This window comes from Chenopodium album, chromosome 11, assembly GCF_948465745.1.
Source record: "Chenopodium album chromosome 11, dcCheAlbu1.1, whole genome shotgun sequence".
Taxonomy (NCBI): Eukaryota; Viridiplantae; Streptophyta; class Magnoliopsida; order Caryophyllales; family Amaranthaceae; genus Chenopodium; species Chenopodium album.
The window spans coordinates 34679184-34687707 of NC_137844.1; the positions used below are offsets into that span (position 1 = coordinate 34679184).

General features: G+C 38.3%; 1 pseudogene; it reads left to right on the plus strand.

Annotated features, from left to right (window-relative positions):
* Window positions 1-8096: 8096 nt before the first annotated feature.
* On the plus strand, window positions 8097-8194 carry LOC145569708 (small nucleolar RNA R71; annotated as a pseudogene).
* Window positions 8195-8524: the final 330 nt, after the last annotated feature.

The window sequence follows — 8524 nt, forward strand, 5'->3', positions numbered from 1 at the left end:
AAAGAGGCTAAATGAGTGCCATAAATGACACTCATCAAACTCCCCCAAGCAAGAATTTTGCTCGTTCTCGAGCAAAACAAACGCAAGTAGAAATAGGATGAAAGATTCATTCAAACAAGAAAAAGGAAAGAAAGAGATAAGAATGTACACTAAAACTCACTTTTGTAGGAATCACGGTTGTTTTTAGCTACAACAAGCCCTTTAAACTCCAAAGTCGCTAATGAGGACGAGTAAGGTCTCGTAAGGGTATCCAAAGAGTTTGACCCATATCTCTTGAAGGTAAAAAAATGAGGCAAATCAATAAAAGAAAGTAAAATAAAAAATTTAAACAACTAGCTTTTGAAATGGACTTTTACAAATGATCAAATGCAAGTGAATAAACAACTTTCTATACAATTAGGGTATGCACGTTCCAAGATATCTAAGCTTGATTGAAACATAGGACATGCTAAGCATAGAGAACTAATGAAACACAATTCACCTTCATCTCAAACATTCTTACCACGTTCTCCCAACTAGCTTTAGATCCACCTTTAGTGAGCATCTCAATGATTCCTCGAAGGAACCGGAAAAGAAAGAGATTTAAGGCTACTCGACATCTTGACTAATGAACACCGCTCTATAGGCTTGACTCACATCTCCCTCCACCGATTTGTGACTCAACCACAAAGGTCAAAAGGTCTTGAAAAGGGTTGTAATGTAAAGGCGAAAAGGGTGAAGGTAGGCTAAAATTTTAAATTTGGTGGTATACCTAAATTGTGAAGCAAAGGGTGATCAATCCTCAACACCATAATCAAGCAATCACCAAACAAGAACATTAACACCCCCAAGCTTATTAAAAGCCAAAATCACAAACATATATAAAAAGCGTAAGAACGCTTCCCCCCAAGCTAAGATGAAGCATTGTCCTCAATGCTTAAAATAGGGAGAAAATACTTACATTAAAATATTTTTGAACTTTTTCATTTTTCACAATTTATGCACTTTTGCCAAAGCGTTTGAATTTCCATTGCTTTTTCTCATTTTTTTTCATTTTTTCAATTTTTTCAATTTTTCACTTTATTTAATTGTCCTCGCCTCTTAACTATGGACGAATTTTTCATCTTGACATTTGCCTTTTATTCACAAGATATTTACAACACAAACTTGCATACATTATGAGAACCAATAGTCAACTAATCCACCATAATAACCAACAATAATGATCAATTGCTTCACAAAAACCAAAAATGGAAAAAAGAATGAAACAAAAGGCTCAAAATCTAAACATAGGGCTTGAAAAGAAGGTTTATGGCTCAAATGGTTAGCATGTAGGCAAATGAAAACCCAAAATAAAGAAAACAAAACAATCCTAGAAAAGGAAAAATTACTACCCCGAAAAGATGCCTTTGTCCTTCCTAAATGGCTCGATCGCGATCTCGGGAAACAAGAGTCAAGTTCTAGATAAAGCATACAATAGTCAAGGATCCATGTGCCGCTCATGAAAAATATGTAGAAGGCTTGAAAAGAATGAAACCTCACATGGTTGTAGCAATAACTCACTATTAGTTTCAAATCCACCAAAGGGAGCAACTCCAACTCTCCACAAACAATTAGAATCCGGCTTCAAGTTCCCAAAAATTCTAATGACACTACCTTAGCATACTTTATCCTAGAATCAACCAAAGATACTCTCAAACCGTGCACACCGATACCACATAGGAAATCATTCATTCAAAAGCAAAAGTTCGGATGATATTATGTCCAAAACATAAGCATAACATGAAAAGAAAATGAAAAGAAAGCCTCAAAATCGTATTTTTGTATTTTTGCATTTTTGAAAAGAATGAAAAGAGAAAGGAAAATAGAAAAGATAAGAAAAGGAAAAAATAAAGGAAAAGATAAAGAAAAGTGCAAAGATGCATGCATGTCATATAAATCCCAATTGTCATACAAGTGGTCATTCAACAACATCGCCAATGACCCCAAACACCTATGGTGTTACAAAGCAAACATCCTCGAACTGTTCAACTCTTCCTAAACTAATCCTACTCTATTCAAACAATGAAAGAAAAGAGAGAAATAAGAAACATCTGACCGGATAATCCAAGCTAATGCAAAGAAAAGTGGGGTAACGAAAAAACCACCTCCATGAAGCGCCAATCAAGCATTAGTAGGAAATGTCAAAATCAAACTAAGTGAGAAAGAAAAGGAGAAAATGGAACTATATACAAAGAAAACGGTTAGTAACTTCAAAACAAATTAATAAAAAAGAAAAATCAAAAATAAAAAGACAAAGTAACAAAATCAAACTACTCTACAAAATCAAAATCGAAACAAACCAATCAAAATATCAAAACCAACTAAACACTCAAAAAAAGGAAAAGCAACTATACATCTAAGCTACAATCATTTGGATTAAAGGGTTTTGGATTTAGGGAGTTGGATTCAAGGAAACAAAATCATCAACTAATCATTAAAGAGCAATCATCATCAATTTCAACGTCAAAAGAATCTCAACAAGAAAAACATGATATAATCATGGAAAGAAACAACACTCGACAACATCAATTATAGATCAAGAAAGGCAATCACAAATCATCAAGGCATGAAAAATCAAGGCCATCCAACAACAACAAAATTGGCCATTGAAATCCTTCCATAAGACTAGTGTCCCCCCAAGCTAAACAAAAATACATCTCAACATCCCATCAATACAAAACAAAGATCACATAATAAAAGGGATAGAGGTAAAAACACAAAGAGGGGGAACTAGTTACCACTAGGCTCGGCACCGTCATCATCATCCTCCCTATCATATGAGAAGCTAGATGGGGAACCATAAAGATCCCATCCCCCGGTATAGCCGGGTGGCCAAACATAATGACCCTAAAGTTATTTTGTTGCCAAGGGGGCGAGGGAGTGTATTTCTCGGACAACTCTAGTGGCAACGGATGGGTGGGATCGACATAGGGGTAGTTAGGATCACCCCTATTGTCGCTCCCATCGAGCACATGGTAATCATAGTTACCGTGCTCATTCGGAAATGAGCGAGTCTCGATGTTGGACCCTTAAGGTCCTTACCAAAATGGATAGGTAGCCCTCCCATCATCTCCCCAAGATGGTACGGGACCGAGTTGAGGAGGGAAATACGAGTAGTTAACCGGGGGAGTGATCTCCCCACAGTTAACACTCGCATCATAGAGTTGTTGTAGGAAAAATATACCTTGTTGCATTTCAGAGATGCCTCTTATTTGGTTGTAGATCGCCTCAAAGTCTTTATCATACATCCCCTCCATTCGAACTTGCATGCCCTCCATTTAGGCACTCAAAGCCTCCATGTCGGGGTTGGAGAATTGATGTTGTTGATGTTGAGGTTGAGGCACTTCTTGCACTTGTTGTTATTGTTGTTGTTGTTGTTGTTATTGTTGTTGTTGTTGTTGTTGTTGTTGTTGTTGACGTTGACGTTGATTTTGTTGGATTTGTTGCTCTTCATTGAGGACATCTTGCATGTCTTCATCTTCACTGGGGATGCAGTTGCTTAGGGGAACAAACCCCACATTCGAGACATGCCGGTGGAGGGAGGTGAAAGAGGGGTTAGGAAGGTAACAATGATGAGCATTCCTCAATAACAAATCAAAAACCTCGTCGTCATTGCTCTTTGATATAAATTGCACTTGCTTAAGCTGAGTAATGTTGAGGAAGAGAGTGTCGGCGTCCCCCACCGGAGTACAAGAAGGGAGATATCGACCATAACCAAGCTTGGTAGCTAATCTTGTCACTATGCTACCACAAGGAATGTCCCCCGACTTCTTGCCACGCATGTCTATGCAATTTCTCAAAAACATGTTCCCAATGTTCACCCTTCCATGCAACTCTTCTCTAGTTGACATCCAAAGAACACGCAACTCGGCCTGCGACATCTTTCCTATGTCTTACTTTCAGAATACTGAGTAACCCAATAGCCGATGAAGCACTCGAAGGCACAGTTGAAAAATGTTTCTAACAAGAGAGTAGCAAACGGTGAACTCATCTAACACCGAGATATCATGCCACCATGCATTTTGGGCGTACCCATCCAAATAATCATGCTCGAGAAAAAGGATATCCGCTCTTGGATTGAAATCAAGGGCCGCATTGAATTCGGCCAAAGACATGGTAATCTCCACATTGAAGAGTTGGAAGGAAATTCGGTATTCCTTGTCACCAATCAGAGTGGTAGTCAATGAAGCTAAGTACTCCCTAGTCGGCTCAAGGTAGGTTCGGTAGCATTTGTTGACAAAGGTACCCAGACAAAGATTGTCAAACAAGATCCACAAGTCCTCATCGATTCCCAACTTAATTATACTCTCTCGATGATAGTGTTGTGAAGGCTTTATGGTTCTTTTCTTGAATTCGGTCCAAAGTGGTTTGTGGCTTAAGTTGGTGAATCATGTTTTGGGTAATGGTAGAGGGTCATCATTTTGTTGTGTTTGGGATGAAGGGGAATTTGAGGGTGAAGGTTCTTCAATTCTTATTTAAGTTTTTTTCTTTTTGGAAGTGAGGGCTTTCATGATTTTTGACATGCTTGCTTCACCATGTTTCAGAACCGAAATTCAATCACAACTACACAATCCACTACAATCACAATACAATCACAACACTACCACACTACTTGGTTCAACCAACCAACACTTCAAACACCACTTAGTATCAACAATACCAAATTTCAATCTTCAACAAATAGCCACCAAATTTCACAATTAAGCTGCACAATCAACAACATAATGTAGGGCAATATTAATTAAAAAACAACACATATAAGCAACTAAATATATTAATCAATCATCAAATTAAACCGAAACAATACTACTACTATTCACAAGTAGGCATAATCAAATTCACGCTACAAATTGATGTAACAATGTAAAATAAAGGTAGAGATGATGATTATACCATACAAGAAGCAAGTTTGATAAAGTGTCAAGCACCAAAATCCACCAAAACGAAAATCCCCAAATTGCTCTTCAATGGAGGAAAGAGAATAAAGAAGATGAATTAGAGAAAAGTAGTATGATATTTGATGAAAGTGATGAATTTTGAGTAGGAATTTGTTGATTTTGTGAGTTGTTTAGAGGATTTGAGTGATGAAATTTGTAGTTTGAGGGTTAAGGTTTCGGTTTAAGAGAAGGGATAGTGCGGACGAGGGTGAGGGTAAGAAAGATATGAGGGAAAGAAAGGAGAAAGAAGAAGAAATAGGTGAGGCCTGGGAACCTGTGCGGCCGCGCGGCAGGGGTTCGGGCCCGCGCCCCTGATGCTCCTCTTCTTTGCTTGCTTCTTGCCTTGGTGCAATCATCTATGAGCTTAATGATCTTTATCATCTCGGGATTATTAAACCCACTAAACACATCAGTTTCTAAACCCCTTAGTAGTGGGTTCAACATCCCAATTAATGACAGCACCATAATGAACCCACCGAGCACAAATTTACTTCTCATTAAAACACAACTTTGCCAATCTTACCTCCTTGATTACCTTACCCATTTAACTTGAAATTTAATAATATCGAGCATACTCTCACCAATTACCACGAAACATCCTTCCCATTGTGCTCATGCTCATTTGAGGGGTCTGATTCCCATGAATTATACCTATTAATCCGAACATAAAACATGTGAAAGAAAGAAAAGTAATTTAAAGAAAACTAAGAAATATAGAATTATAAGAAAAAGTAAGAAAACTTGGTTTCCTCCCGGGAAGCGCTTGCTTAAGGTCCTAAGCTCGACCCTTCCTCCAAATCATAGAGGGTCAAAGAACACCACCTTGTCCAAAGTGGTAGAGGAAAAAAAATTCTTGTCATTCCTTGGCGACTTCTCATCATTGTTGGATGTACTCCCATTTGTTGAAACTTCTGAATCAAGTTTACTTTGCTTCAACTTCATTTTCTTCTTCATAAAACCTCTCTTTTTCTTCTTTGTATCCTTGCTCCTTGTAGTGGACGGCTTCTCACCATCAACACTCTTGGAGTCAATCTCATCCTCTCTTGGGTAGAGCTCAAACCATGAAGGTATATCAATCACCTCCTCATCCACAAGCTTTGGAGGTTTCATGTTGTCTTCACTAACCTTCTTGCTTTCAACACTTGTAGGCACATCATCACAAACTTAAAGAACATTGTTAGTTGAAGAAACAATCATGCATACATTATCGTTGGAGTGAGGTGAATTGATGCACATAATTTCCTTAAAAAAAAAACAAAGATTCATGCATCGATTTAAGCTCAAAACTAGCCTTATTGTTACCAACCCTCAAATTAATAAGGCCACCCTTAACATCAATCAAAGATCCCGAAGTAGCTAAGAAAAGAATCCCTAAGATAATAGGTATGTTGTCATCTTCTGTTATCTCAAGCACAATAAAGTCAATCGGAATTGTGAACTCGCCTATCTTGAGGGGGACATCCTCAACTCTTACCTTTGAAAACTTAATAGAATGATCGACCAATTGTAAGGTCATGTTGGTTGGAAGAAGTTCACCTAGTTTAAGCTTCCTAAAGACCGAATAAAGCATGATGCTCACACTAGCACCAAGATCGCAAAGAGCATTTTGAACAATTTTCCATTGATTTTGCAAGGGATAGAGAAATTACCCGATTTTTTCATTTTCTTGAGTAAATCATTGTGAATCAAAGCACTACAACACTCCCCAACCTTTACCGAGTCAATCTCATTAAACTCTCTCTTGCCACTCAAGATTTCCTTAAGGAAATTAGAATATCTTGGGATTTAGGTAATGGCTTCGGTGAAAGGGATTGAAAGATGAACTTCCCTAAGCATATTAAGAAATCTCCCAAATTGTTCATCAATTTTGTTTCTCAAAAACTTTTGGGGATATGGAAGTTTGGGTTTGATCACATCCTCATGCATTTTTTCATCATTTTTCTCTTCCTCTTAGGCTTCTTTGCTCACCTTCTTTGACACAACAAGCTCTTTCTCCTCACTGGAATCACTCACCTTCTCAGCTTCCTCACTCTTCCTAGAAACTCTCTCTTCAAGCACTTTACCACTCCTTGTGGTAATGGAATACACGGGTTTCTTAGGATCAGCTCCTTATGAGGGTAAAGATGAAGGGCTAGCATTCACGCTCTCTTTCAAGGTGTTCGCTAATTGGGTGATTTGTGTTTCAAGCATCTTGTTGTGTATCATCATCTCATTGAACTTTTTGTCACTTACCGACATGTAAGTGTTCAAAATTTTAGTTTGGTTCTCAATGATCTCTTCCAAGGTAGTTCTAGAAGATGAAGTTTGAGCATAGGAATTCTCACCATTACCTTGAGTTCTTGGAGCGAATCCGGGTAGGGGTCCCCTTTGATTGTTGTTTTGAAAATTTCCCCGGTTTTGGTTGCTTTAATTACCTTGGTTTTGATTTTAGCCATTGTTTTGGTAGTGGTTACTATAGCCTTGAGACTTTGATTATTATATCCTTGATTATTATAGGTGCCTAGTAAATTTTGATTTCCTTGGTTCCTATACCCACCATTGTTATAATTATCAAAGTTCCCTTATTGAAGAGCATTTCTATTCCTTATGTTCTTTGGTCCATCAAATCTTTGTCCATTGTTGTTATTTGAAACAAAGTTCACTTGTTCACAATCATTATTATCAACATCATCACAATTATCAAATGCATGTGGACAATTAGAAGCATCATGGTCATATGACCCACATACATCACAAAACACACATCCATTTGGCATATTATTCGAAGTAGAAGGAGGAGTAGAGTTAGAAAATTTACCTCTCCCCTTATTGTGGGGGGGAAGAATAGGTACTTGTGAAGAAGCACTCTCAAGCTTTGCCTTAATTGAGGTCATCTCTTTTCCCAAGTTTGAGATTTGTGAGGACAAATTGTTGATGGCATTGAGATGGTAGATTGAATACACCGTAGAACCGCTTTTTCTTGTCGACTCTCTCTCACCTTCTTGCCAATCCATGTGATACCTTACTACATCTTCAATTAAGTCCACCAGTTCATCCTCCGTTATGTTCATGATAGGGCCTCCGGCACCGGCATCTAAGTAAGACTTTCCTTGGGGGCTTAGGCCTCAATAGAAGATTTGGATGATTTGATATGTGGGAATTCCATGGTGTGGTCACTCTCTTTGGTATTCCTTGTACCTCTCCCATGCCTCAGAAAGACTTTCATTGTGTTTTTTCTTGAAGATTTGAATGAGAGCTCTTGCTTCGGCCGTCTTCTTTTGTGGGTAGAACCGAGATAGAAACTCCTTAGCCACTTCATCCCATGTTCTTAAAGAGTTTGGCTTCACCTCTTTGTCCAACCACTCTAGAGCACGTCCAATAAGAGAGAAAGGGAAAAGTTTAAGTCGAATGAACTCTTGAGAAACCCCATTCACCTTTATGGTATTACAATACTTCTCAAACTCCTTTAGATGGTTGAGGGGACTCTCATGCTTGGCTCCACTAAATTGACGCCTCTCTATCAAAGTAATCATCGCCGGTCTTATCTCAAAGTCATTTGCCGGTGTGGTAGGAGGAGCAATTCCACT